This window comes from Coregonus lavaretus, assembly GCF_964263955.1.
Source record: "Coregonus lavaretus genome assembly, chromosome: 15".
Lineage (NCBI taxonomy): Eukaryota > Metazoa > Chordata > Actinopteri > Salmoniformes > Salmonidae > Coregonus > Coregonus lavaretus.
Window position 1 is genome coordinate 10,482,734 of NC_140002.1, and position 23,862 is coordinate 10,506,595.

A 23,862-nucleotide genomic window follows, 5' to 3' on the forward strand; every position below is an offset into this window, starting at 1 on the left:
AGACAGAGTTGGTGGGCCACCTCCGGCAAAATGACGGTTCTCTCTGAACCACCATCCAGTAGGGCGAAGGTTTCAACTGACTTTGTGTTGTTCCAGAGTCGGACTGGGATGACTTCAGCAGGACTCGACCTGAGTGGCTGGACTGGTTAAGGTGAATGCTAGTGGTGAGTGTGCCGACAGTCTGGGCTTGGCTCTGTGTCATGGCCATGTCGTGTAGAATAGTCAGGTGCAACTCACCACAGGCTAGACAGGATTTCTTAATGGTACAATCCTCTGGCTTGTGGCCTCTTCCACACAGCTAGCAGTAGCCGGAGCTAAAGATGGTGAGTTTAAGCTTGGGTATACTGTAGTGTGACGCAATGGCCATGTCCATCATGCTGGGTGCAGGAGGAGGCACTGGATAGGGAGACAGTGGCACAGGCTATGGTGCAGGAGCCTGTGGCTGTAGAGCTAGTTGTGGCCCAGGTTGAGGGGCTCGTTGTGGTCTGGGTTGTGGAGCTGGCTGTGGCCCGTACTGAGGTGACTGGGCAGGCTGCGCTGGGTCTAGGGGCTGTGGTACAGGACATGGAGGTGTCTGGGAAGGCTGAGCTGGACCTAGACCTAGACCTGGAGGTGGCCTAATCGGTGATGCTGGCCGGACATGCTTGATTGGCTGGGGCTCCGGCTGAGGAGCTGGAACTAGCTGTCAGCTCAACTTGTGCAGCAGTAAGATTTCTCACTGGGGAGTGAATTGGGCTGTGTTTGGGCTTGGATGGGGATAGGCTCCAGGTGAAGGAGGCTGCTGTATTGAGGGGTATTGGCATGGGCTGCTGAGATATGTGTAGTGGGGGTAGGGCACTCATGCTGTGTTACCCATAACAACTGAGAGTTCCTTCATCTGCTTGCTCATGTCTATAATGCATGTCTCCATGCGTCGCCATATCTTGTCCTTGTGTTCTTTCTTCTGGATCTGGGGAGTTGAATAGTTGATGCAGGTCCCCTGGCTGGGGAGTGATGCCTCTGTTGTAGTCATGTAGGATGGCTCCATCATTGCTGGTGGAACATCGTGATGTGGAGGGAAGCTCAACACATAGTCCTCCAGATGTGTCGGGACCTGCCGGGCCCTGCTGGGACGGGGACTCTGTGTTGGCTGTTGTTGTCCATCATAATAACTGGAGTATGCCATCGCGCAGCTGATGTACTAATTTGGCTACTCCAAGGACCACTTGTACATTTTGCTAGTCATACAAAAGCTGGCCTCAATCTTCGGTAAGAAAGATGTCAGCAACTCCAGTTCCAGTTATGATGTTTACTGACAATTATATTCAGTGGGGGTTCTAAATGTGTGTGTGTGTAATCTTCTGAAATTACATAATAAAGAGGAATGATTAGTAATTAAAATACAATATCTGGATATAGCAATTAACAATATTACAATGAAGTAACATAATAAACTGTTATACAATGAACAGGCCAAATGGCTACAAAGGCCTCCTTTGGTTCCATTGTCACACTGACAGAAAAAGTCACACACACACACACACAAACAGTAGCTGGTAGCACAGTTCTCCCACGTAGCTCACAGGTAGGCAGCGCCATCCATTAGGGCATGCAGCCAGTTGGAGAGCAGGATCCTCCTGCGTCAGTGTGCCGCCATGCAGTCAATTGTCTTACTTTTTAACTCTGCATTGTTGGGAAAGGGCTCATAAGTAAGCATTTTTAAGGTGAAGTCTACACCTGTTATTGTATTTGGCGCATGTGACGAATAAAATGTGATTTGGTTTGTAATACTGTACATGCAACATAAATACAGTGCAAAAGTATCCCCCTTGGCTTTTTTCCTATTTTGTTGCATTGCAACCTGTAATTTAAAATTATTTTAATTTGGATTTCATGTAATGGACATACACAAAATAGTCCAATTGGTGAAGTGAAATGAAAAAAATTACTTGTTTCAAAAAATTCTAAAAAAGAAATAACGGAAAAGTGGTGTGTGCACATGTATTCACCCCCTTTACTATGAAGCCCCTAAATAAGATCTGGTGCAACCAATTACCTTCAGAAGTCACATAATTAGTTAAATAAAGTCCACCTGTGTGCAATCTAAGTGTCACATGATCTGTCACATGATCTCAGTATATATACACCTGTTCTGAAAGGCCCCAGAGTCTGCAACACCACTAAGCAAGGGGAACCACCAAGCAAGCGGCACCATGAAGACCATGGAGCTCTCCAAACAGGTCAGGGACAAAATATCATAAACTTTGAACATCCCACGGAGCACCATTAAATCCATTACTTAAAAAATGAAAATAATATGGCATCACAACAAACCTGCCAAGAAAGGGCCGCCCACCAAAACTCACGGACCAGGCAAGGAGGGCATTAATCAGAGAGGCAACAAAGATACCAAAGATAACCCTGAAGGAGCTGCAAAGCTCCACAGCGGAGATTGGATTATCTGTCCAAAGGACCACTTTAAGCCGTACACTCCACAGAGCTGGGCTTTACGGAAGAGTGGCCAGAAAAAAAGCCATTGCTTAAAGAAAAGAATAAGCAAACACGTTTGGTGTTCGCCAAAAGCCATGTGGGAGACTCCCCAAACATATGGAAGAAGGTACTCTGGTCAGATGAGACTAAAATTGAGCTTTTTAGCCATCAAGGAAAACGCTATGTCTGGCGCAAACCCAACAGCTCTCATCACCCCGAGAACACCATCCCCACAGTGAAGCATGGTGGTGGCAGCATCATGCTGTGGGGATGTTTTTCATCGGCAGGGACTGGGAAACTAGTCAGAATTGAAGGAATGATGGATGGCGCTAAATACAGGGAAATTATTGAGGGAAACCTGTTTCAGTCTTCCAGAGATTTGAGACTGGGACTGAGGTTCACCTTCCAGCAGGACAATGACCCTAAGTATACTGCTAAAGCAACACTCGAGTTGTTTAAAGGGAAACATTTAAATGTCTTGGAATGGCTTAGTCAAAGCCCAGACCTCAATCCAATTGAGAATCTGTGGAATGACTTAAAGATTGCTGTACACCAGTGGAACCCATCCAACTTGAAGGAACTGGAGCAGTTTTGCCTTGAAGAATGGGTAAAAATCCCAGTGGCTAGATGTGCCAAGCTTATAGAGACACACCCCAAGAGACTTGCAGCTGTAATTGCTGCAAAAGGTGGCTCTACAAAGTATTGACTTTGGGGGGTGAATAGTTATGCACGCTCAAGTTTTCTGTTTTTTTGTCTTATTTCTTGTTTGTTTCACAATAAAACATATTTTGCATCTTCAAAGTGGTAGGCATGTTGTGTAAATCAAATGATACAAACCCCCCAAAAATCCATTTTAATTCCAGGTTGTAAGGCAACAAAATAGGAAAAATGCCAAGGGGGGTGAATACTTTCGCAAGCCAAGTATATAGCCTCTCTTATCAGGCTTCATAAGCCTTGTTCACACTGGCAGTTTGAAGTGATATCCAATTATTTTTCCTGCAGTCTGAAGAGCCAGAAAGCACATGGAATTGGATATTTTCAAGTCAGATTCAAATCACATTCAAAGGTGGTTTGAAATCAGATACAAATCTGATTCCTGGCCATGTAACTTGTGTCTCAATGGTCGAATCAGATTTATTTAGCCTCAAGTGTTTTTTAGACTGTTATCTGGAAAATCTTCTCATTGCTAGCTACTCACTCAACTATTTACAGTACAATATTTACACATGTCGGGGGAAGGGGATTTGGAGCGCAAAATGTTTTATATTGTGCAGTATAAAGCAATAATAAATAAAAGTCTAGTAGCAGCAGTCGTGATGTGTGTATAGCATGAATGTACAGTATATGTAAGTGTGTGTGTGTGAGTGAGTGCATGTGTGCTAAGGTGCGGAGAGTCAGTGCAGATGGTCAGTCCAGTTAATGTGTTCAGCATTCTGATGGCTTGTGGGTAGAAACTGTCTCTGATCCTGGTGGTCCAAGACCCAATGCTCGGATACTGTATGCCTGACGGTAAGGGAGTGAATAGTTCGTGACTGGGGTGTGTGGGGTCCTTGATGATGTTGCAGGTCTTCCTCAGGTACCGCTTTGAGTAGATGTCCTGTATGGGTGGGAGCATGGCCCCGGTGATGGACTGGGCCATCTTTAAGGGCCTTGCGGTCATTAAATACCCTATGACAGTGGTTCACAAACCTCTCCTTGGGGACCACCAGACGTTTCACAGTTTTGTTGTAGCCCTGAACTAACTCACCTGATTCTCCTAGTCAAGGGTTTGATGATTAGTTGACTATTTGAATCAGGTGTGCTAGCTGTGGAATAGTTCAAATACATGGAATGGCTGGGGGTCCCTGAGGAGAGGTTTGAGAACCCCTGCCCTATGAGTCTCCAGCTTCTCCAATATATATACAGATACTGTGGCCCACAAGACAGAATCCTCTCAGGTTCAGCATTCCCATGAACATTTTCATAAGTCTGGGATGAGAACCTATCTTATTAGGAAACATCTATGCTGTTTGTTGTCTGTAGTTAAAATGAAAAGCTGGGATGATGGTAACTTCGCTTCGCCCTGAGGCACATACAGTATCTGTCTAAGATGGGATCTTAATGCTGACTCAAGGTTTTCCCCTATCCTAATTAAAGAATGTTATAATGTCCTCTGTCTCTCTATATTTCACGTTTTTATTATTATTATTTTAATAGATATGAAAGAAGAATGGTTTGTTTTTCTCCCGTTTCATATAAGAGGACATTACTGAAACTTCATGACAAAAACACGTCAGAGGATTAATTGTGCTCTCCATTCATGGGAAATTGTTATACATTTTTATAATAATTGTATAATATACAACAATTAATGTAATAGCAGAAATATTTACTGCATTACAACACTGATGTCTTAAAGCTACAGTCTTTGATTCGAAAAACAGCAAATCAGCTGCCCACCACTTATTTAAGTATGCAGCTGAGGGATGGGGCTAATTAAATGTAACCCCTCTCAACTTTCATAGACAGTCCACGACCTCCACATGATAGTTGTTACCATGTTATGAAGCTGATGTACCAGTTGTAACCATGTTATTAAGCAGATGTACAAATCCTAAACTTTAGCTTTAATGTCAATACTGTCAATCTGCTAGCCCCGGCCCGCTAGCACACGCAATCAATTGCCGTGCCTCCTGCTCGCCTGTGCCGTAGCAGCCACCGAACTGCTCCCGGACTCACCGATTGCTGTTCACTGGACCTTATGATCACTCAGCTATACAGCTGATGCCTGCTGGACTGTTCCTTTATACGGTACCCCATCCTGTTGATCTGTTTAGCCTCAGCCCAAACTTTCGTCGATATTACCAGCTGTTGTCTTAGCTCTCTCGAATAACACCTGTGATTGCTTTATGCCGCTCTCCCATGTCAATATGCCTTGCTTATTGCTGTTTCGGTTAGTTCTTATTGTACTATTTCACTGTAGAGCCCCCAGTCCCGCTCAACCTGCCTCAGATAGCTCCATTGTCCCACCCCCCATACACGCGGAGACCGGCTCAATCGGTGCCTCCAGTGATGCTATCTCTTTCATCGTTACCCAACGCTTAGGTTTACCTCCACTGTACTTATATCCTTCCATATCCTTGTCTGTACATAATGCCCTGAATCTATTCTACAATGCCCGGAAATCTGCCCCTTTTATTCTCTGTACCCAACGCACTAGAAGACCAGTTCTTAAAGCCTTTAGCAGTATACTTATTCTATTCCTCCTCTGTTCCTCTGGTGATGTAGAGGTTAACCCAGGCCCTGTAGCCCCCAGTATCACTCCTACTCCCCAAGCGCTATCATTTGTTGACTTCTGTAACCGTAAAAGCCTTGGTTTCTTGCATGTTAACATCAGAAGCCTCTTCCCTAAGTTTGAGTTATTCACTGCGTTAGCACACTCCGCCAACCCTGATGTTCTAGCAGTGTCTGAATCTTGGCTTAGGAAGGCCACCAAAAATTCAGAAATGTCCATCCCCAACTACAACATTTTCCGTCTAGATAGAACTGCCAAAGGGGGCGGAGTTGCAATCTACTGTAGAGATAGCCTGCAGAGCTCTATCATACTATCTAGGTCTGTGCCCAAACAGTTTGAGCTTCTACTTCTAAAAATCCACCTTTCCAGAAATAAGTCTCTCACTGTTGCCGCTTGCTACAGACCCCTCTCAGCCCCCAGCTGTGCCCTGGACATTGCCCCCCATCTATCCTCAGAGTTTGTACTGCTTGGTGACCTAAACTGGGATATGCTTAACACCCCGGCCGTCCTACAATCTAAACTAGATGCCCTCAATCTCACACAAATTATCAAGGAACCTACCAGGTACAACCCTAAATCAGTAAACATCGGCACCCTCATAGATATCATCCTGACTAATTTACCCTTTAAATACACCTCCGCTGTCTTCAACCAGGATCTCAGCGATCACTGCCTCATTACCTGCGTCCGTAATGGGTCCGCGGTCAAACGACCACCCCTCATCACTGTCAAACACTCCCTAAAACACTTTAGCGAGCAGGCCTTTCTAATTGACCTGGCCCAGGTATCCTGGATGGATATTGACCTCATTCCGTCAGTAGAGGATGCCTGGTTGTTCTTTAAAAGTGATTTCCTCTCCATCTTAAATAAGCATGCCCCATTCAAAAAATTCAGAACTAAGAACAGATATAGCCCCTGGTTCACCTCAGACTTGACTGCCCTTGACCAGCACAAAAACATCCTGTGGCGTACTGCATTAGCATCGAATAGCCCCAGCGATATGCAACTTTTCAGGGAAGTCAGGAACCAATATACACAATCAGTTAGGAAAGCAAAGGCTAGCTTTTTCAATCAGAAATGTGCATCCTGTAGCACTAACTCCAAAAAGTTTTGGGACACTGTAAAGTCCATGGAGAATAAGAGCACCTCCTCCCAGCTGCCCACTGCACTGAGGCTATTTCAACAAGCATTTAGCTACGACTGGCCATGCTTTCCACCAGCTCTGCACCATCAGCTGCAACTTGCCCCCCCCCCCCCCCCCCCCCCGCTTCCCCTTCACCCAAATTCAGACAGCTGATGTTCTGAAAGAGCTGCAAAATCTGGACCCTTACAAATCAGCTGGGCTAGACAATCTGGACCCTTTCTTTCTAAAATTAGCCGCAGAAATTGTCGCAACCCCTATTACTAGCCTGTTCAACCTCTCTTTGGTATCGTCTGAGATCCCCAGAGATTGGAAAGCTGCCGCGGTCATCCCCCTCTTCAAAGAGGGTGACACTCTAGATCCAAACTGTTACAGACCTATATCCATCCTGCCCTGCCTTTCGAAAGTATTTGAAAGCCGAGTTAACAAACAGATCACCGACCATTTCGAATCCCACCGTACCTTCTCCGCTATGCAATCTGGTTTCCGAGCTGGTCATGGGTGCACCTCAGCCACGCTCAAGGTCCTAAACAATATTATAACCGCGATCGATAAAAAACAGTACTGTGCAGACGTCTTCATCGACCTGGCCAAGGCTTTCGACTCTGTCAATCACCGCATTCTTATTGGCAGACTAAATAGCCTTGGTTTCTCAAATGACTGCCTCGCCTAGTTCACCAACTACTTCTCAGATAGAGTTCAATGTGTCAAATCGGAGCGCCTGTTGTCTGGACCTCTGGCAGTCTCTATGGGGGTGCCACAGGGTTCAATTCTCGGGCCGACTCTATTCTCTGTGTATGTCAATGATGTCGCTCTTGCTGCTGGTGACTCTCAGATCCACCTCTACGCAAACGACACCATTTTGTATACATCTGGCCCTTCATTGGACACTGTGTTAACAAACCTCCAAACGAGCTTCAATGCCATACAACACTCCTTCCGTAGCCTCCAACTGCTCTTAAACGCTAGTAAAAGTAAATGCATGCTCTTCAATCGAACGCTGCTTGCACCCGCCCGTCCTACTAGAATCACTACTCTCGGCGGGTCTGACTTAGAGTATGTGGACAACTACAAATACCTAGGTGTCTGGTTAGACCGTAAACTCTCCTTCCAGACTCACATTAAGCATCTCCAATCCCAAGTTAAATCTAGAATCGGCTTCCTATTTCGCAACAAAGCCTCCTTCACTCATGCTGCCAAACATGCCCTCGTAAAACTGACTATCCTACCGATCCTTGACTTCGGCGATGTCATTTACAAAATAGCCTCCAACACTCTACTCAGCAAATTGGATGTAGTCTATCACAGTGCCATCTGTTTTGTCACCAAAGCCCCATATACTACCCACCATTGTGACCTGTACGCTCTCGTTGGCTGGCCCTCACTACATATTCGTTGCCAAACCCACTGGCTCCAGGTCATCTATAAATCACTGCTAGGCAAGTCCCCGCCTTATCTTAGCTCATTGGTCACCATAGCAACACCCACCCGTAGTATGCGCTCCAGCAGGTATATCTCACTGGTCATCCCCAAAGCCAAGATCTCCTTTGGCCGCCATTCCTTCCAGTTCTCTGCTGCCAATGACTGGAACAAACGGCAAAAATCTCTGAAGCTGGAGACTATTATCTCCCTCACTAACTTTAAGCATCAGTTGTCAGAGCAGCTTACCGATCACTGCACCTGTACACACGCCATCTGTAATTAGCCCACCCAACTACCTCATCCCCATATTGTTATTTATTTTGCTCATTTGCACCCCAGTATCTCTATTTGCACATCATCTTTTGCACATCTATCACTCCAGTGTTAATACTAAATTGTAATGATTTTGCACTATGGCCTATTTATTGCCTTACCTCCATAACTTACTACATTTGCACACACTGTATATAGATTTTCTATTGTGTTTTTGACTGTACGTTTTGTTTATCCCATATGTAACTCTGTGTTGTTGTTGTTTTTATCGCACTGCTTTGCTTTATCTTGGCCAGGTCGCAGTTGTAAATGAGAACTTGTTCTCAACTGGCTTACCTGGTTAAATAAAGGTGAAATAAAATAAAAAATTAAAATTAAAAAACACCACAACTACCATTTCAAGTAGTTGTGGTGAGGCAGACAGTAGTCTGCACTGTATACAAAGTCAGTTAGAGCTCTGGCATAGAGATCCTAGCTGGAGACCACAAAATCACACACTAATGTTCCAGTCTCTCTTTCTATATTTTATGAGCCCAATAATTTGGAGCTTTTGCTTCTCTTTTTCTGTCTTCAATTTTCCCATCTAAATCAATTTGTCTCTCGAAAATCTCAAGAATCGATGCCCACCAAGGTACATGGTGAGGATGAGTCAAGGTAAAAAGACTAGAAGGGCCTAGAAGGCATCCAGGGTCATAAATAAGGCAGACGAATGACTCCCATAACCATATGAGGACCGCCATTGATAAGTAGCCTCAGCATTCTGTTGAGTCATATTTTTATGTCAAGTCAACAAACCCAAGGACCTTCCCACATGACTAAGCATTCTCGCTGGCTGGGCCACTTTGGCATTATCCATCAGTGTCATGTTTCATCTGTATAAGTGTTGACTCACTACTCAACCAAATGGGCAAGCAGTGTTCACAACTCTCTCAGGCTAGCTACATCCACCTGTCTCGAGCACAAAATGGAATCAATGTGCCTCTCTTTGCCACCACTGTCAGCTCATTACTACAGTCAGATGCATTGGGTCTCGGCTGCTCATTTGAGTGCAGCTGAGCAGAATTCATTCAATTAGCAGAGTAGAGAGTTTGACATTTACACATTACGTGAAAGCCTTGTGTATAGTTTACGGTTTACCTGAGTTTCTGTAATATGTCTCAGATTTCCCAAAATACTACATTTGGGCCCTATATGAGGAGAAAATGTCCACTTATAAAACAGGTAGTTTGGATCCTGGATGCTAATTGTTAATAGGTGTTGGTTATTCACGATAATCCATGGGTAATGCCTGCAAAGCCTACCTGACCTGGGTTCATATACTATGTGAAATAATTTCAAATACTTTATCTGGGCTTGATTAAGCTTTTCTGGGGCAATGGACCAATACAATAGTTTTCTTAAGTTTTATGTTTCTTACTATAGCATACTGTAAATGCTTTGTCCTTTATTATTTTTTTATTCTGTCTTTCTGATCCACCACAGTGGTAATAAGTAGGTCAATCCCAAATACAAAGCCTCATCTCCAATGAGTGGCCCCTGAAGAGTAATAAGCTAGACCTTCCTCTGTTTTGAGTCATCCATCAAATCATCTATCGATCCTTGGCATCTTCAAATTGTACGGAAACCTTCCTTTCCCAGACATCCTTGGCAGGGGCATTAACTTGTCTTTCTGCTTTAATGTGGGAAATAGGGAGCCAGAGCAGGACCTTTGGAGGGGCGAGCAGGGAGGTGAAATATTGTGATAAATGTCCCCAGTTTGCTGTGATGATAGCCGGTGCCCCAATGATGGTTTAATAAAAATAGAACTCCTGTAACTACAGAATGAATACCACAACTGGTCATATGTTTGTGGTTTTCTTTAAGCTTTTGTGCATATCAGACCTGAGTTCAAATGGCCTTCGTATTTTTTTTAATAGGCCTACTTTAGCTGCAATTGATTGAGCTTGATTGAGGTCTGATGCTCATCCACTAATAAATTAGTATCGGACATATGCTTTGCATTTCAAATAACTGTTTAAAGTTGATTTTACTCTTCTCTCTCTTTGTTTCTGGTGAAGTTTAATGTAGAATAACTAGACAGAATCTGAATAAATTAGGTGCTCATAATAGAAATAGTCAATCTGTTTTGTGTTTTCCCCTTATTTCCAAATGATCAAACAAAATGGATGAATGGACAGATGGCTGGTGGATAGAAACATTATTTAGATATCTGCACTGCAATGATGGATAGCACATTAGAGTATCTAGCTGGTGGCTGCGGAGTGAGATTTGATTGCCTCAGAAGACATACATTAAAAACATGATTAAAACCATCATCAAACATGATGGAGTAACCCACATCAAACTCACAAGTAATATGACTCGGACTGCATTAAAACATTGCGGTTAAAAATTCTCATTAATGATGGCAGTTTGCAGCATTATGGTTTCCGGGTCAAAGGTTGGGTCCCAAATGGCACCATATTCCATATATACTACATGTTGTCCTTATGTAGTGCACTACTTTCGACCAGGGCCCATAGGGTAGTTGTGGACTACATTTTGAATAATAATAATAATAATAACAATAATAATAATTTATTACAATTCTATAGTGCTTTTCATAGAATCTCAAAGGGCTTGAATAGTGTGCAATTTGGGAGTCAGTCATATTGCTGATGGCAGAAGTTCCCGTCTGAGGCTTTCAGCGTTATGTAATAAAAATCTCTTGCGAAAAAGTGCAACAATCTGTATGCAAATATAGGAAATATGCAAATACAGGAAGCTTTAGGGTTTCCACTCATTAAAAATAGACATGGTGCATCAGTGAGTCAAACACAAGTCAAATCGACTGCCATCCACATAGACTAGGGCAGGGGTAGGAAACTAGATTCTGCCACAGGCCGATTTTTGTTGGAGCGGATGGTCGGGGGGGCGGAACATAATTATCATAATATATTGCAAATTGACCACAACTAAGCCCAAAAAGAGATTGTATTTGAAAATGACAATTATTTCATACCTTGATTACATTGAGACACAATCACATAGGTATTGTTTTTTATTCGTGGGAATACTTGAACAGAGTTCCTAAATAAACAATTCCTGGTGATTTTAGTATTTTTTCTTTAAAAATCCCAAACTAAAATCTTTGTAGGGCCAAAAAAAATCACTCACAAGGCAGTTTTGGCACGCTGGCAGCCTGTTGTCGACCCATGGAGTAGGGACTGTCTTCCCTGAAAGTACAATTTCATGTTGTTGTTGGCAATCACAAATGTTTTTGTATCAATACATCTCGGGAAATAATGTAGCAGACATTAGGTGTGTGAACAGGGCCATTTCTAGCGTTTTAGGGGCCTTAAGCGAGATTTGGTTGGGGGACCCCCCACCTCGCGGGCAAAACATTTTAGAGGCACCCCTCTTGGTGGTAGAGAGAAATGTCCTTTTGTAATAATTATTGTTGGACTTCATCAAAACTTGTGTTGACAGTTCTAATGCAGTTACGGTGTTACGTAAAAAGGCTGACATATATCCATATATAAAAATATGAAAAGCATAAGGATAGAGGTTAACCCCACTGATTGAAGAGCTACATTTGTGACATGAACTTTCTGATTAAAACTGGTAATATGCCCCTGAAATAAATTGCTTATTACAGTGAGGGAAAAAAGTATTTGATCCCCTGCTGATTTTGTATGTTTGCCCACTGACAAAGAAATGATCAGTCTATAATTTTAATGGTAGGTTTATTTGAACAGTGAGAGACAGAATAACAACAAAAAAATCCAGAAGAACGCATGTCAAAAATGTTATAAATTGATTTTCATTTTAATGAGGGAAATAAGTATTTGACCCCCTCTCAATCAGAAAGATTTCTGGCTCCCAGGTGTCTTTTATACAGGTAATGAGCTGAGATTAGGAGCACACGCTTAAAGGGCTTGTTACCTGTATAAAAGACACCTGTCCACAGAAGCAATCAATCAATCAGCTTCCAAACTCTCCACCATGGCCAAGACCAAAGAGCTCTCCAAGGATGTCAGGGACAAGATTGTAGACCTACACAAGGCTGGAATGGGCTACAAGACCATCGCCAAGCAGCTTGGTGAGAAGGTGACAACAGTTGGTGCGATTATTCGCAAATGGAAGAAGCACAAAAGAACTGTCAATCTCCCTCGGCCTGGGGCTCCATGCAAGATCTCACCTCGTGGAGTTGCAATGATCATGAGAACGGTGAGGAATCAGCCCAGAACTACACGGGAGGATCTTGTCAATGATCTCAAGGCAGCTGGGACCATAGTCACCAAGAAAACAATTGGTAACACACTACGCCGTGAAGAACTGAAATCCTGCAGCGCCCGCAAGGTCCCCCTGCTCAAGAAAGCACATATACAGGCCCGTCTGAAGTTTGCCAATGAACATCTGAATGATTCAGAGGAGAACTGGATGAAAGTGTTGTGGTCAGATGAGACCAAAATCGAGCTCTTTGGCATCAACTCAACTCGCCGTGTTTGGAGGAGGAGTTTATGTGTGTGTGTGTGAGACAAAGAGAGCCTATGCATGTGTGTACATGGGAAGGTCTCTGCTGTGTTCCAGCTGTGTGTCAACTCATGCTATGATAATATTTATGTTAGAGATATATACATATATATGTTTTGGTTGAGAACAGGGGTTTTAGTTTTTTGTAAGGAAATATGTTAATTACGGTTAAAACCTTATGAGTCTCCATTTGAGAGAACGTTTCCAGAATTGTTAAAAATATATGAGCCCCCCGGGAGGACGTTACGGTTAAAACCTTATGAGTCTCCATTTGAGAGAACGTTTTAAACATTGTTAAAAAACTATGAGCCCCCCGGGAGGACGTTATGATTGTATAGAGATGATTTGTAATGGATAAGAAAATAACTATAAATCTGCAGATTAGAGTAGAAAAAGTGAAGATAATAAAGTTAAGAAACTTCTAAGTAGGATTTGTGTTCTATGTTTTGTGTTGGTTTGTGCGTTTTGTTCAGTGTTACTGTTTGTCTGTGTTGGAAAAAAACGGAGGGACAGCTGGTCTGTCTGCTGTTTGACTTAGAGAAAAGTTGCTTGCGGGAGCTCCTCTCACCATGAAATCGCACTGGTGAATGAGCTGCGCATGTGTGGTATTTTAGGAATTTAGAGTTGCGCGGAGTGAGTGTGCTATGATACGCAGACTTAGAGCTGAAAAAAATAAAGGGGGAGACTTTGAGTACACACGGATAAAGTATTATGTTTGTTAAGTGGCTGTTGCTTAATTATGAAACTATTTCATTGAGATCCATTTAATTTATAAATAAGAGTTATGTTGACGGATAAAAAAATAAAAAATAAAAAATAACTAAATTCTTGTCTGTTTCTTTTGTTCTTCTGTGATGTGAAAAACGAGAAGGAGGAGACAGAGAGAGAGGAGGTGCTGACCAGTGCGTCACGCGACAGCGTGTGCTGCCCCGGATCCAGTCCAATTAAGGCCAGTACTGTTCTATCCTCTATCTTTCCCTTACAGGATATAATAGATACATTGTGTATGCATAGAATATTTCATGTTGTGACCATTTGACAGGGACTTGGCAACAGACTGATCAATTGATGTAATTGAGAATTGCACATTAGGGTTTTTTGTGCATGAGTTGTTTTGATTAGAGTTGTGTTGGAAATCCAGCACTGAGAATATTCTGTAAAATTAAAGTGATTGGGTGCTTATTAAGCAATTGGTTTGTGGGTGCTGTAGTGTTGCTGGATTGCAGGTCTTTCTTTTTTGATTGCTCTGAAGTTGACTAGTTCCCTTTCCTTTTCCTGATCGGATGTGGTAAGATTGCCACTAATCAATAACTTGGTAGAATAAAAAAATATATATACAGTGGGGAAAAAAAGTATTTAGTCAGCCACCAATTGTGCAAGTTCTCCCACTTAAAAAGATGAGAGAGGCCTGTAATTTTCATCATAGGTACACGTCAACTATGACAGACAAATTGAGAAAAGAAAATCCAGAAAATCACATTGTAGGATTTTTAATGAATTGATTTGCAAATTATGGTGGAAAATAAGTATTTGGTCACCTACAAACAAGCAAGATTTATGGCTCTCACAGACCTGTAACTTCTTCTTTAAGAGGCTCCTCTGTCCTCCACTTGTTACCTGTATTAATGGCACCTGTTTGAACTTGTTATCAGTATAAAATACACCTGTCCACAACCTCAAACAGTCACACTCCAAACTCCACTATGGCCAAGACCAAAGAGCTGTCAAAGGACACCAGAAACAAAATTGTAGACCTCCACCAGGCTGGGAAGACTGAATCTGCAAAAGGTAAGCAGCTTGGTTTGAAGAAATCAACTGTGGGAGCAATTATTAGGAAATGGAAGACATACAAGACCACTGATAATCTCCCTCGATCTGGGGCTCCACGCAAGATCTCACCCCGTGGGGTCAAAATGATCACAAGAACGGTGAGCAAAAATCCCAGAACCACACGGGGGGACCTAGTGAATGACCTGTAGAGAGCTGGGACCAAAGTAACAAAGCCTACCATCAGTAACACACTACGACGCCAGGGACTCAAATTCTGCAGTGCCAGACGTGTCCCCCTGCTTAAGCCAGTACATGTCCAGGCCCGTCTGAAGTTTGCTAGAGTGCATTTGGATGATCCAGAAGAGGATTGAGAGAATGTCATATGGTCAGAAGAAACCAAAATATAACTTTTTGGTAAAAACTCAACTCGTCGTGATTGGAGGACAAAGAATGCTGAGTTGCATCCAAAGAACACCATACCTACTGTGAAGCATGGGGGTGGAAACATCATGCTTTGGGGCTGTTTTTCTGCAAAGGGACCAGGACGACTGATCCGTGAAAAGGAAAGAATGAATGGGGCCATGTATCGTGAGATTTTGAGTGAAAACCTCCTTCCATCAGCAAGGGCATTGAAGATGAAACGTGGCTGGGTCTTTCAGCATGACAATGATCCCAAACACACCGCCCGGGCAACGAAGGAGTGGCTTCGTAAGAAGCATTTCAAGGTCCTGGAGTGGCCTAGCCAGTCTCCAGATCTCAACCCCATAGAAAATCTTTGGAGGGAGTTGAAAGTCCGTGTTGCCCAGCGACAGCCCCAAAACATCACTGCTCTAGAGGAGATCTGCATGGAGGAATGGGCCAAAATACCAGCAACAGTGTGTGAAAACCTTGTGAAGACTTACAGAAAAGGTTTGACCTGTGTCATTGCCAACAAAAGGTATATAACAAAGTATTGAGAAACTTTTGTTATTGACCAAATACTTATTTTCCACCATAATTTGCAAATAAATTCATTAAAAATCCTACAATGTGATTTTCTGGATTTTTTTTCCTCATTTTGTCTGTCATAGTTGACGTGAACCTATGATGAAAATTACAGGCCTCTCTCATCTTTTTAAGTGGGAGAACTTGCACAATTGGTGGCTGACTAAATACTTTTTTCCCCCACTGTATATATATATATATATATATATATATATATATATATATATATATATATATATATATATATATATATAATAATTAATTAAAAATATATATATATTAATTAAGAAATTTATAATAATAAAAAAAAAAAAAGAAATAGGAGTGAATGATAAGCTACATAGCTTAAAGTATTTTTTGGTTTACAAATTAATTAGTTTAAAATAATAATAATAATACAATAATTCACAATAAAGGAATATAAAAGAGTTGTTACAATGGGGAAAAAGGACATCAAAACTATGAAAGTAATTACTCCTGTTGATGTAGTGCAAAATAGTAATCCATTAGTTAATGGTATTGCAAGAATATCTGGAAAATGGAATAAACGTTGGCCTGACATTGACAAAAACTGATAAAAGATATAAAAACTTTTTTTTTAAAGAGACAGAGGTATAGAGAAAATGGCAAAAGAGGCGAAGGTAACAGAAAAACTAATGGCATAAGTCAATACACCTTTCTCACATACGGATTCAGCAAAGAGGCCCCCGCCTTACGAGGAAGAAGTAGAGTTTAAGGACGTCTATCTTCAGCTTCCAATGATCATTCAGGAGGGTGATTATTGCATCAGAGATGAAGATGAACTAATAAAAGAGAGAGGACAAGCAGAAAACGACCATAAAGATGAATCCAAACTCCAAAAGTAAGAAGAAAACGACATGTCTGGAAACTAAGGGTAGAGTGAGGTTCAGGAGGATGGAATTTGAAGATGATGATGATGATGATCAGAGTGATTCAGAAGAGATCATGGGTAGATATGACCCTGTGATCAGACAGAGGTTGGCCAGAGCGGAAAGAAGGGGTGATGGAAGTTGGAAGGAGAAGTATACAAGAGATCCGAGCTCTGATGAAAGTCAAGATGAAGACAGCGATGAAGATTTGGAGATTAAAGGTGCTTCATGTTCAAGAGGATTTTATTCTACAATGACTAGCACAGAAGAAATAGAAAGAGATATAGATCGATGCATATCATGCTTGGATAAGGCGAATAATTTAGAAGAAGTAAGAGGATTGGAAGAACAACTCACGAAGCTGAAGATACAGAAGGAAAAACTGCTGAAAAAAGAATCTCAAAAATTGGAGAGGAAATACAGTGGGGAAAAAAAGTATTTAGTCAGCCACCAATTGTGCAAGTTCTCCCACTTAAAAAGATGAGAGAGGCCTGTAATTTTCATCATAGGTACACGTCAACTATGACAGACAAAATGAGAAAAAAAATCCAGAAAATCACATTGTAGGATTTATAATGAATTTATTTGCAAATTATGGTGGAAAATAAGTATTTGGTCAATAACAAAAGTTTCTCAATACTTTGTTATATACCCTTTGTTGGCAATGACACAGGTCAAACGTTTTCTGTAAGTCTTCACAAGGTTTTCACACACTGTTGCTGGTATTTTGGCCCATTCCTCCATGCAGATCTCCTCTAGAGCAGTGATGTTTTGGGGCTGTCGCTGGGCAACACGGACTTTCAACTCCCTCCAAAGATTTTCTATGGGGTTGAGATCTGGAGACTGGCTAGGCCAGTCCAGGACCTTGAAATGCTTCTTACGAAGCCACTCCTTCGTTGCCCGGGCGGTGTGTTTGGGATCATTGTCATGATGAAAGACCCAGCCACGTTTCATCTTCAATGCCCTTGCTGATGGAAGGAGGTTTTCACTCAAAATCTCACGATACATGACCCCATTCATTCTTTCCTTTACACGGATCAGTCGTCCTGGTCCCTTTGCAGAAAAACAGCCCCAAAGCATGATGTTTCCACCCCCATGCTTCACAGTAGGTATGGTGTTCTTTGGATGCAACTCAGCATTCTTTGTCCTCCAAACACGACGAGTTGAGTTTTTACCAAAAAGTTCTATTTTGGTTTCATCTGACCATATGACATTCTCCCAATCCTCTTCTGGATCATCCAAATGCACTCTAGCAAACTTCAGACTGGCATGGACATGTACTGGGTTAAGCAGGGGGACACGTCTGGCACTGCAGGATTTGAGTCCCTGGCGGCGTAGTGTGTTACTGATGGTAGGCTTTGTTACTTTGGTCCCAGCTCTCTGCAGGTCATTCACTAGGTCCCCCCGTGTGGTTCTGGGATTTTTGCTCACCGTTCTTGTGATCATTTTGACCCCATGGGGTGAGATCTTGCGTGGAGCCCCAGATCGAGGGAGATTATCAGTGGTCTTGCATGTCTTCCATTTCCTAATAATTGCTCCCACAGTTGATTTCTTCAAACCAAGCTGCTTACCTATTGCAGATTCAGTCTTCCTAGCCTGGTGCAGGTCTACAATTTAGTTTCTGGTGTCCTTTGACAGCTCGTTGGTCTTGGCCATAGTGGAGTTTGGAGTGTGACTGTTTGAGGTTGTGGACAGGTGTCTTTTATACTGATAACAAGTTCAAACAGGTGCCATTAATACAGGTAACGAGTGGAGGACAGAGGAGCCTCTTAAAGAAGAGGTTACAGGTCTGTGAGAGCCAGAAATCTTGCTTGTTTGTAGGTGACCAAATACTTATTTTCCACCATAATTTGCAAATAAATTCATAAAAATTCCTACAATGTGATTTTCTGGATTTCTTTTCTCAATTTGTCTGTCATAGTTGACGTGTACCTATGATGAAAATTACAGGCCTCTCTCATCTTTTTAAGTGGGAGAACTTGCACAATTGGTGGCTGACTAAATACTTTTTTTCCCCACTGTACATATTGAGGCCAAGAAAAGGGAACACAAGTAAGAAGATGATGCCAGTGATAATTTGAGGACAGAACCTGGAGTATAAGCCTTTGCAGAATACCGATATGTCAGATATACTTCAGAAGCTGCCTACTCTTCAAGATGGAGCATATCCTTGGATTTCAAAGTTGGAAGAAATTACGGTGGGAACACAGTCTGACATAGGAGACATTAAGATACTTTTGGCTAATCTCCTTGGGATTCCAGGTCTGGAAGACATTTTTCAGAGAGCTGCACTTCATCGATATGTGGGGACTGCGGTGAATGATCCTGAGTTGTTAGCTGCAAGTAGAAATCAGCTGTGGAGAGCACTGAAAGATACGTTTCCATCAAATGTGCATCCTGACAACATTCTGGAAACACCAGAGGGAATTTCAGAGGAAGATACAGGGGCCAGTCAAGATCATCTGGAGGACCGGTGAACCCTTATAGGGGCCCTGAGCAAGGATTCTAGAGGTGCCCAGAAGAACCGAAAGGGGGGTGTCAGCTGGTAGCGTCAGGACCGGAAAAAGATCCAACAATTGAGGTGAAAGTAAACAACCGACCATTGGAGGTGATGGCGGATAGCGGAGCTGCTTTCACCTGTGTTCGGCCTGAAGATGCTACACATCTTCCCATGTCCAATCAACTAATTAGGACAATCGGATTTGAGGGAGTGAAACAGCTGATTCCTCTTACGGAACCAATTGAGCTCTGCTATAAAAATCAGAAAATTACAATACCCATACTGGTATCGGAACATACACCTATTGCATTGTTGGGAAGAGATGCATTGTGTAGATTGAACTGTTCAATAAAATGTACGCCAGACGGCTGTCTGGTAGAAGTGCCAAAAGAAAAGGTTTACCAATTGTTGATGACGACAGAGATGGATTCTTCTTCAGTATTTTGGATTGGAAATCTCAGTGCAGATTTTTTGAAGCAGGCTAAGATATGGGAGAAATTCATTGTGGCAAACATGCCAGGTGCGAGGCTTCCAGAATATCCATTTCATTGTACGCTCAAGTATTTCAAGAATGCTGCCCAATCAAACTCAGAGGAATGGTTGAGTCATCAACCAAAGAAAGTTCAACTCAGCTCATGTTGCATAATTTTAGGACCACAAGGAGCAGCTATGAAGATAAACACAGACGATTATCTAGATAAAGAATTTGAGATTGAGAAGAGTGTTCCACATGTGACCTTGTTGGTTTCTGAAGGCTATGAGCAGAAGCAAATAGGAGAAATGAAGCAGAGAAAGCTGTTTTTGTACCGATGAAAGAGAATTTGGTGATTTGGAGGAATGAAGATCAGCGATTTCTCAAAATCATGATTTCGGCTCAAGGACAAGGACAGCCACAAGCAGTACGGATGACACATGAATCTATTTGCAGTGCGAAGATGGATTCAGACCCTATGAAAGAGGAGATGTTGCAACAAGTTCCAGAATGTTTGTGGTCTCAACACAGTACCGATATTGGACTTGTGAAATCAGCCCAACCGGTGAAAGTTGAACTTCGACCAGGAGCCAGTCCTCCTTGGAAGAATCAGTATCCATTGAAAGATGAAGCAATCCAAGGGATTGAACCACAAATTGAAGGATTTTGTTATCGTGTGGGAGATAAATTGTGTGCTGGCTATGCAGTAGTTAAAGCCCAAGGAACTGGATTTGTTGTTGAAAAGGCTGAAGTAATACCACAGCCTGCGTCTGCACAACTTGCTGAACTTGTGGGGCTAACAGAAGCGTGTTTATTAGCAGAAGGAAAGCGAGTGACGATATATACTGATTCAGTATATGCACATAGTGTATGTCATTTGTTTGGAGCAGTGTGGAAAGGTAGAGGGTTTAAGAAAACGGATGGTTCTCCAATACAACATCATGCGCAAATAATGAAATTGTTGCATGCTATGATGAAGCCTAAAGAGATAGCGATAGCTAAGTGTGCAGCTCATAAAACCGATGTGTCAAAAGTCACACAAGGGAACAAAGCTGCTGATGAAGCTGCAAAAGCCGTCACAGGAGCGGACAAATTGGGCAAGGTTTTTCTGGTCACTCATGGAGTGGACTTGGAAGACAAAATTACGCTTAAGGATGTGATTTTGATGCAGGAAGCTGCTTCTACGATCGACAAACAGTTATGGCTAGACCAAGGTGCCGTCAAAGATGCTACTGGTCTTTGGAGAAACCATGAGGGGTTGATAGTAGCGACTCTAGACCTATTAGGTCTGATGATTTAGGAAGCACATGGGTTAACTAATGTTGCAAGGGGGAGGTTAGGAGAAAGATCACAAAGGAATATGGTTTTTGGGAACCATATTTGCTTGAAAAGGTTGACTATGTCATAGGCAGGTGCACAATCTGTCTGAAAAATAATGTTCGCAGGGGTGTGACTGTTCTTCCTGGTCACATTCCTACACCAAGAGGTCCTATGTGTGAGTTGGTTATCGATTTTGTTGATATGATAAAACCAGTTGAAGGGAAAAGATAGATTTTCACGATGGCCGGAGGCCTGTCCAACCAAGCGAAAAGACGCTCAATCGGTTGCCAAGTTTTTGTGTAAAAAAGTCATAAGCAGGTGGGGATTTCCCGATTTAATATCCTCAGAAAATGGGAAAGAGTTTTGTGGATAAATCAGTGAAATTGATTTTTCAAAAATTGGGGATAAAAAAGTCAGACCAAAATGTTAGGAAAACTAGGGTTGAAGTAACTCTAGAAAATTTTGAATATCCGATCATTTTTCACATTTCTTTACATATTATTGTGATATTTAGTATTTTCTTATGAATCAAAGGGGGGAAATTGAATGTGATTCATTTTATATATCATTCTTATATTATTTTTGATATTGATGTTTTAATTTGCATGTGTTCTTTTGCAAAAGATACTGGTTGGTGTTTTCTTTTCTTCCAGAAGCATATGGGGGAATGTGTAGAGTGGGATTCAAATACTCAAACATGGACAATATGAATGGACTGGAGGAAGTGGAACAAGGAAGGTGTGGAAATGTTCAGATTCCATCATCGACGTTACATTGAAAGTCGACACTGCTGAGGAGATGCAGTGTAGTGGACTACATACCAGTGTTTGCAATGATTTACAGTGGGGAGAACAAGTATTTGATACACTGCCAATTTTGCAGGTTTTCCTACTTACAAAGCATGTAGAGGTCTGTAATTTTTTATCATAGGTACACTTCAACTGTGAGAGATGGAATCTAAAGCAAAAATCCAGAAAATCACATTGTATGATTTGTAAGTAATTAATTTGCATTTTATTGCATGACATAAGTATTTGATACATCAGAAAAGCAGAACTTAATATTTGGTACAGAAACCTTTTTTTGCAATTACAGAGATCATACTTTTCCTGTAGGTCTTGACCAGGTTTGCACACACTGCAGCAGGGATTTTGGCCCACTCCTCCATACAGACCTTCTCTGATCCTTCAGGTTTCGGGGCTGTCGCTGGGCAATACGGACTTTCAGCTCCCTCCAAAGATTTTCTATTGGGTTCAGGTCTGGAGACTGGCTAGGCCACTCCAGGACCTTGAGATGCTTCTTACGGAGCCAGTCCTTAGTTGCCCTGGCTGTGTGTTTCGGGTCGTTGTCATGCTGGAAGACCCAGCCACGACCCATCTTCAATGCTCTTACTGAGGGAAGGAGGTTGTTGGCCAAGATCTCGCGATACATGGCCCCATCCATCCTCCCCTCAATACGGTGCAGTCGTCCTGTCCCCTTTGCAGAAAAGCATCCCCAAAGAATGATGTTTCCACCTCCATGCTTCACAGTTGGGATGGTGTTCTTGGGGTAGTACTCATACTTCTTCTTCCTCCAAACACGGCGAGTGGAGTTTAGACCAAAAAGCTCTATTTTTGTCTCATCAGACCACATGACCTTCTCCCATTCCTCCTCTGGATCATCCAGATGGTCATTGGCAAACTTCAGACAGGCCTGGACATGCACTGGCTTGAGCAGGGGGATCTTGCGTGCACTGCAGGATTTTAATCCATGACGGCGTAGTGTGTTACTAATGGATTTCTTTGAGACTGTGGTCCCAGCTCTCTTCAGGTCATTGACCAGGTCCTGCCATGTAGTTCTGGGCTGATCCCTCACCTTCCTCCTGATCATTGATGCCCCACGAGGTGAGATCTTGCATGGAGCCCCAGACCGAGGGTGATTGACTGTCATCTTGAACTTCTTCCATTTTCTAATAATTGCGCCAACAGTTGTTGCCTTCTCACCAAGCTGCTTGCCTATTGTCCTGTAGCCCATCCCAGCCTTGTGCAGGTCTACAATTTTATCCCTGATGTCCTTACACAGCTCTCTGGTCTTGGCCATTGTGGAGAGGTTGGTGTATGTTTGATTGAGTGTGTGGACAGGTGTCTTTTATACAGGTAACGAGTTCAAACAGGTGCAGTTAATACAGGTAATGAGTGGAGAACAGGAGGGCTTCTTAAAGAAAAACTAACAGGTCTGTGAGAGCCGGAATTCTTACTGGTTGGTAGGTGATCAAATACTTATGTCATGCAATAAAATGCAAATTAATTACTTAAAAATCATACAATGTTTTAGATTCCGTCTCTCACAGTTGAAGTGTACCTATGATAAAAATTACAGACCTCTACATGCTTTGTAAGTAGGAAAACCTGCAAAATCGGCAGTGTATCAAATACTTTATCTCCCCACTGTATATACATATTTGCATGTGTAATACATAATTTGTGTCATATTCTTTCTGTATAATTTTTTTTAAGAATGATGTTTTCTGTTGTTAGGTACATGTGGGGACCTCAGATGTTTTAGTTTTTTTCGTGGATGCTTAGGGATATTGGGTCTAGGCAGGGACAGAGAGAATCCACAAGAGGGTCCGATGGGTCGACCAGCCTGAATGTGGACATTTTTGATTGTATTTTGTTTTCTGAGGTTTTCATGTGTATTCAATTGCATCATAGCTTAAAAAGCATTGATAAAGATTTATAAATTGATCTGGAGTACTTAGGTGGTCGCCTGGGGCAGAGGGGCCGTGAGAGAATTTTCCTGTCTTGATTGATTGATGGATATTTGGAATGAAAGCTGCCAGACAGGTTTTTC